Consider the following 6,340-nt stretch of genomic DNA (forward strand, 5'->3'; position numbering starts at 1 on the left):
GGTGTGCAGGGTAGGACAGACATTTGGAGCTAGCTTAAGAAGTGATGAGTCGGTGGGGAAGGAGGGCGAGGGGTGGGGCACTCAGGGGCAGGAGTTTGGACTTGGTCCAGGAACCTGGTTCACAGGAATCGTAAGGGGCATGGGCGGAGTGCCTCACGGTGGTCTTATCCAGAGCCCACGCTGTACTCCTTCCTGACCCTGATGCCCGGGAAGCGTCCTACCCAACTCCAGGGAGCAAGCAGGCTCTGGCCTCCACTTCTGAATCTCCCACCCTGTCACAGAGCCTCCTGGGCTCTCACCCTGCTGCCTTTGTCCCCTGGGTGGGGGAGACGACGGGGGATGTGACCCCAGCGTCTCAGCTGTCACCCGGGGCCCAGAGAGGAGACTCATAAATTCCTGAAATGTTTGGCTGAAATTAGATTTTATAGCCAGCTGCTTATGCGGAGGGCTCAGCTCTGCGGAAGAGATGAGGAAATCCAAGAAGAAACCCTAGCTGATGAAGATCCACCCCCAGGTGCGTCTGTCCCCCTACCTCGTCCTCCAGGAGCCGAATCTCTGGAGGGCACTTGGATGTGCCCTGCTCTGGATGGGCATTGACCACGCCTGCACCCTCTCAGAGTTACCATCACCCGTGTGGGGCCCTCCCTGGGAGGCTAGCCAAGACCCCCCTGCCAAGCTCTAGGCCTGCTCTTCAGTAAGCCCCATTGACGAATGCCAGACCAAGGGGTCTCACATCGAGCAAGTGGGCCCCGCGCTCTGACAGCCCCCAGACGGGCCCCCTTTTGACAGGCCTGTGGAAGACAAGCCAAGCCGGGCCCTGATAAGAAGTCAGGATGCAGATTACAGCAAAGCAGGGCTGGAGAACCAGGCTTCTGTCTGTCCCAGGGCAGCAAGCAGGGAGATCGTTAGCAAATCCACAGTTTGGAAGGGAGGGAGTAGAACCTCCCAGGGTGACTCAGACCCGGGCTTTCTGCTCCATGAGCCCCTGTGGCCTCAAAACCCCCAACTCTCTGCCACCAAGTTGATGTGCGCCCACAGCCACCTGGCCCTGTGGTTTGAAATCTTGATCTACGTAGAAAGCCTCATCTTTCTCCCTTGGCGCGGCTGGTGGTTTTGAAAAGTCGACCTTGCAGGGTTAGCAGTCCAATGTGTAACAGGAATATAAATGAGACTATGAGATTGAGGGGGTGTGTGTGAGTGTAAACATGAGTGTGTGAGAGTCAGACACAGTGTGGGAGAGACAGTGAGAGTGTGTTTGTGTGTCAGAGAGATACAATATGTGGTGTGTGTGGTGTGTGTGTGTGTAGTTTATGTGTGTGGTGTGTGTAGTGTATGTGTGTGTGCTCATGTGTGTGTAGCGTATGTGTGTGTGTAGTTTATGTGTGGCTTTTCCCCCTGCTCCCACCGACCTTGCCTTCCAGTTCAAGGGCACTCCTGTCCTCCTGGACGGACTGTTGGCAAGGGCTGGGGGCACAGTGGTTAACCGCTCAGCTGCCAACTGAAAGCAGGGAGGCTGGAGCTGACTGGGCACTCTGAGTGGGGACAATGTGGCAGTCCATTCCCCAAAGACATACAACCTCAGAAAGCCTAGGGCGGGGCAGTTCTGAGCTTTCCATCTGGACTCCTGCACCCTGGGCTAAGGGTTACCCCCCATCTCCCACTCAGAACACCAAAGCCTACCCTCAGAATGCTCTGGGGGTACACTCCCCGTCCCGGGGCAGGTGCTACCTTCAGCCCTAGCCCTGGCAGAGACCCTGGGTTCCACCCCACCCCCGCCCCACTGCAGATGCTGCTGTCAGATGTTCACAAGCGCCACCTCTCAGAGGCCCCTCAGCAGAGACGGCAGCCTGCCCTCCCTCCCCGGGTCTCTCATCCCAAGACAGAAGGATGGGCCAGAGCAGCTAAAAGCGGCTGTCAAACACAGAGAACAAAGACTCAAGAGGGTCTCCTCCCCCCTCCCCTCCCCAAACCCTGCACAGGACCGCTTCCCCTTGGCACCCACCACCACCCTGCACTGCTCACTCAGCCCCCCGCAGCCCCGCCCTGCTCCCCAGCACCCCGCGCTGGCTCCTGGGACCTGATGGGCAGTCTGGTATGAAGACATGGCTCTGCCTTGGGGCTCCTTGTCGAACTTTGTGGGACACTCTGCTCCTGGCTCCCAGTCTTAAAATGGGAGGCAGCCTGGGTGTCTGTTGCCTGTGCTGGCCATCCACCCCAGGGTCTCCTTCCACGCGGGCTTTGTAGGAGAGATGCCACTGTATGGGAACAAATGCTTGGGGAGTATTTTAGGAACGTTCAACCAGCAAACCTGAGAGTACAGGCAAGGCAAGACGTGCCTTCTTCCACCTCCAAGGCCACTCGTTCTCCCTAACCTCCAGCCTCCCCGAGCCCCCAACCTCCATCCAGGCTTGGGCTTGGCCTGGGTCTGAGCCCAGGGCCGCAGACACTTACCTAGTGCAGTTCTGGGGAGCTGGCTGGCTGGTCTGTCTGGGTGTCGGCTGCAGACTGTGAGGGGCAGAGCTCAAGGGAGGCTATGAAAACCGTGGCCAACAGCAACTGGTCAGTAAAAATAGAACAGACCCACTGCCCCCTCCACTGCCCCTCCCCCCCGTCTACCACACACACCCCCCTCATGGTGCAGACACACACTGCGGCGCACATGGACAGGGGTACAGGCTCCAAAACTCCTGCTTACATTGCCAGGCACACACACCAATCGTGTGCACACAGGGGCGGCCGGCTCTGCAGTCCATTTCGCTGCACGGCGAGCCTGTAGGACAGGGCAGCTCGGCCACTCAGGCCTTCCAAGACTGTCGTCTGTACAGCAGCAGACTGCCACCTCTTTCTCCCCCAGAGTGGCTGGTGAGTTTGAACTGCCCACCCTTTAGTTCCCAGCCAAGCTCTTACCCACTGCGCCTCCAAGACTGCTAGCACTCTCCTAGGGATGTGCAGAAGTCAACAAGAAGGAAAGAATGAGGGGCCAGAACACATGGGGTGGGGCTGAGCAATGATGGGGCCCCAAGCAGGGGAACAAGGGCAAACAAGGGGCTCCCCTGAGGGATGTTGGGGGTACTGGCAGACTGGGAGGACTGCCGTGTTGACCCCTTACAAGCAGACCTGGGAGACAAACCACAGCAACAAGGGGCCACATGGGCTGGTTGGTTTCCCAATGCATACAAAAGCAACGTTCCCACTGCACAGCAGCAGCATGTGAGATGTTTGAAATGCTGCGCGGATCAGCAAAAGGTAAAGAGCGCTAACCGCAAGGTTGGCAGTTCCAACCCACCAGCCGCTTCAGGGGAGAAAAAGGAGGTGGTTCCCGTTAAGATGCACGTCTCAGAAACCTTCGCAGGGGTGCAATAAATAGAAACCAACTCGAGGGGTGGGTTTTGTCCTCGTTGGGTTTGGGTTCCACCAAACTGTGACACCGACACTGAGGTGCGAGGCGAGCACATGCTGCTTGCATGGCAGCAGTGGAGGTGCTCGGCACAGTGAGCCGCAGGACTCCCATTGGTGTGGGTGGGGGGTACTGAAAAACAACATCCGAGAGGCGTAATAAGACAAAACGCACTGAAAAAATCCAGGAGAGCCTGCACCTCTCACAAAGCAATGCCAGCGTCAGGCTAGAGATGTGCAGCTCTGGTATTCTCGGGGAGCAGGGCACAGGCTTTGGGGAGCACTGCAGTGCTGCTGCTCACTCAGAGGCAAGTCCAGGGGTCTGCACACACACTGCACCCCCCTCCAGCTAGAGTTCCAGAGATCTCAGTGGTCCAGGTTTCAAACAATCCCGAGCCCCCTGGCTGGCACTCAGCGATACTCACCTTCTCCCTCCTCCTCTCTCCAGCCAGATGCCAATGAAGTCAGGAGGCTGGTGCCTCAGGGGCTGCACCTGTTTGCTCTGTATTTTTAGGACCGTTGATGAACACATAATACCCATTCTATAGTCAGAGAAAGACAATGCCTGCTATGTTAATCCTGGGGCTATTATAGTCGGTCATCATGGGCCAGGATCCCAGGCTGGGCAGGACACTGACCCCTCTCAGAGGCCAGGGAGAGGCCCTGTAAGCAGCAGGGGTTAGAGAGCTCTGGCCATGCTCCTGTCTGATGTGGGGAGGGCCAGGGAGGTGGGGCACCCTCAGTGGCCCCAGAGGGGTCAAGGCCCTGCCCTCTGGACATTGACCTGCTTGGCCTAATGTAAGCTGTTCTAAGGGGCTCTGCTTGGGGCAATGCTGGGTAGGCCCCTGTGGGAAGGGTATTAGGAAGAAAGGCAGGCTACCAGAAGGGTCTGGGCAGTTGTGAGGCTGGGAGACACGATTCTGAGGAGAGGGACCAGGGTGGAAAATAAAAGCAGGCAGCAACCCAAAGGAACAGCTGGGCATGGAGGAGAAGTTTGGGAGTCGGGGAGAGTTGACATTCCATTCCAATATGGCATTGGCTTACTATGTTTGACATTTATATGGCAACTTTCTTAGCGAAACTTAATATATGAGACAAAAGTAAAAGAGAAACAAAGAGAATCGATTGACAATTTAAAAAACAAAAACAAAAAAAAAAACTGTTCCCATCGAGTTGATTCAAATTGGCAGCAGCTGCATCTGTGTCTGAGCAGAGCTATGGGGAAGGATTTTCGGCGGTTGGTGTTTTTCCAAAGAGAACTGCCAGCCCTTTCTTCCAAGGCGCCTCGGCGTGGACTCAGACCTCCAACTTCTCGGCAGACAGCTGGGGGCATCAATGGTTTGCACAGCCCAGAGAAGAGCAAAAGCAAATCAAGACAAGGCTTTAAAAAGATGGACAACCAGGAGCTCAGAGCAAGCGGGGGCGGGGTGTGTGTGTGTGTGTGTGTGTGTGTGTGTGTGTGTGTGTGTGTGTAGTTCACTGGGTGGACCCTCCTACCTTTGGCCACCATGGAAGGGCTGGAAGCTGGGGTTAGATTCCCCAGGCTCTCTCAGGCTGAATGGGGTGGGGACCTCTCCCCTGAGGCTCCAGGGTCTTCTCTATCCACACCATCCCTCCATGCCCTGTGGCTTCCAGCCTCTACCTGCAGGCCCAGGTGCTGAGGGAAGATAGGGCTTGACCTTCAGGCAGAGCTCCCCCTGGAGGCTCCTCGCGGCTGACCCCTCAAACTCAGCCATCCCAAGCAGGCTGCTGCCCTCTCTTCACAGCAGACAATTGGTGGCAGCCACACACATGTCCGCCAGCAGATGGATGTGAACTAAACACGGTCCATACATGCCAGGGAGTAGTACTCAGCCACAAAGACAAGGACATTCTGGTGCATGTCAGGACACGGAGGAACTTCTCTCCGGGAGAAAACAGGACGCCGAGTGCAGGAAGTCAGACAGAATCCCACTCGACGAACTAGCTGGAACCGGCACATGCAAACAGACAGGAAATTGGGATTCGCTGCTGCGGGGGCATTGAACTTCTTCTGCTCATGGTGATGGGAACTGTTGAATGCTGACAGCAGTAGTGGTTGTGGTTGCAAAGCATGATGGATGTAATTGGTGTGAGTGAATTGTACACATGAAAATGCTGACCGGGCACTCACCACACACACACACACACACACACACACACACACACACACAATCTGAATGCTGTTAAAACCAAGAGATGTTTTTCTTGGGTTCACATTAAGAGAAGAATCAACATCTGTTTTTGGATTACCATGGGCGGTCTTCAGATAACAAAATAAAGGATTCTATTTCCTCTGAATAAGGGGGGACGGAGGGAATACTTTTTTAAAAGAGGAAACATGCAGGGAATGCTACTTAAATAAAACAGGAACTATTGGGCCTTCCAAACAGAAAAATGCCAATGCAGGCAGTTGGACCCTGCTGTCCTTGTACCTAGCCCACTCCTCCACATGTGGAGTGGGCAGAACAACCACTGAGGGGCCAAAGGATCGCCGGTGAGTGTCACAGCCTAGCCACCCTCACCCCACCCTGTGCTTGCCCTCCTTGCCTCAGCTGGCCTCCTCCAAAGATCACCCCTTCTTAGTGCACATCTCCCTGGGCTCAGATGGCCACTGCCCACTGCGTCTGGAAAGCCGGAGAGTTCTTCCTGAGACTACGAGGATGTGTCCAGCCTGGGTCAGGGGGAGACAAGGGGAAAGTCTGCAGACTCAGCCTCGGAGACCAGTTCGACAGTCCCAAGAGCCTCTGGGCACAAGTCCCTGTGGGGCCTGAGAAATGGCCCCCCAAAACTCCCACTTCCTATGTGCAGAGGGGGTCATCCTGGATGCCCCCACTAGCTGGGCTCAGTGTGATCACAAGTGCCCTCGTGGCAGGGAGAAGACAGGGGTGGCGAGAGGAGGTGCAGGGATGGGAGCAGAGGTTGG

This window comes from Echinops telfairi, unplaced genomic scaffold, assembly GCF_000313985.2.
Source record: "Echinops telfairi isolate 266 unplaced genomic scaffold, ASM31398v2 ScPeMD7_7424;HRSCAF=8462, whole genome shotgun sequence".
Taxonomy (NCBI): domain Eukaryota; kingdom Metazoa; phylum Chordata; class Mammalia; order Afrosoricida; family Tenrecidae; genus Echinops; species Echinops telfairi.